Source organism: Rhinolophus sinicus, chromosome 16, assembly GCF_057876585.1.
Source record: "Rhinolophus sinicus isolate RSI-liver-muscle chromosome 16, RSI-T2T, whole genome shotgun sequence".
Classification (NCBI taxonomy): Eukaryota; Metazoa; Chordata; class Mammalia; order Chiroptera; family Rhinolophidae; genus Rhinolophus; species Rhinolophus sinicus.
The window spans coordinates 44,172,258-44,173,583 of NC_142516.1; positions in this window are offsets into that span (position 1 = coordinate 44,172,258).

Below are 1,326 nucleotides of genomic sequence, written 5' to 3' on the forward strand. Positions count from 1 at the left end.
ATGAAGTAAAATGATGTCTATGTTTGATATTTCATTTATTCATTAACCAAAGAAACTTTTGAAGAAGCTTATTAAGTGCTAAACCTTTTTACATTTGATCTCTGAGTCTCATGGGTCAGACAGGTAAGTAAAAAGATAATTACAACACAAAGTAACAAAAAAATGCTAACCAATATAGAAAAGATTGCTGTGGTGGCAGGGTGGATTTGTTCATAAGTGGCATATACATTATTATTATAGTCTAGGACATGTTTGAGATATTCAATAAAAACTAATATGGTACTTGGGATTTTGCACGTTGTAAATTTCTGCAAATGGTGATTTGGTTCTAGTGATAAAATGATCCTAGAAGGCTTACCATTACATTAAAAATTGTACCTGACCCCCAAATATTTTGATTTTCCCCGATAATTTGTTTATGGAAACTTCAACATAATTACAATAATTATAAAATTGATTGTGTCCTATTGCCAGTTATGTGGCAGACACACAAAATTAGCCAGAGAGGTAATACTAAGAAAAAGAAAATTTCATATATATAAAAAGTTATATCAAACAGAAACACCCATAATCACTTAGAAGAGCAACTCGTTCACCTTAAACGCATGTACATGTTTTATACATTGATTCAATGAGTCCTAAAGGTCTCAAAGGGTATGCAGAACATAAAACATGACTGTTGTAACACAAAATACTGTTGTATTTCAGATTTTGTCTCTCTAAACTAATATGAAAGTTGAAGTAAAATTATGTAAATAATGACAGCATTATTTTTGTTTTCTTGACGTGTAGAAAGAATTTTTGGAAAAAGAGCTGGGTTGCCATGAGTTCAGGGAGCTAAATGGAGAGTTTTCCCTCCCTCTTAATATATTGTCCCTAGCAACTACTGTGTTTCCCCGAAAATAAGACCTAGCCGGACCATCAGCTCTAAGGCGTCTTTTGGAGCAAAAATTAGTATAAGACCCAGGCTTATATTATATTATATAAGACCTGGTCTTATATTGTACTATATAAGACCTGGTATTATATGATATGATATGATATGATATGATATGATATGATATGATGTGATATATGATATGATATGATATGATATGATATGATATGATATTATACCCTGTCTTATATTAAAATAAAACCGAGTCTTATATTAATTTTTGCTCCAAAAGACGCATTAGAGCTGATGGTCTGGCTATGTCTTATTTTTGGGGAAACACGGTAATCATTCAAATATAGTTTTCTGTTATAAGGTATGAGTATGAAGTATCATGGAGAATGCTCTCTCGATGGTGTTTTCTCTGTAGAAAATTATTTATGAAAGCAAAA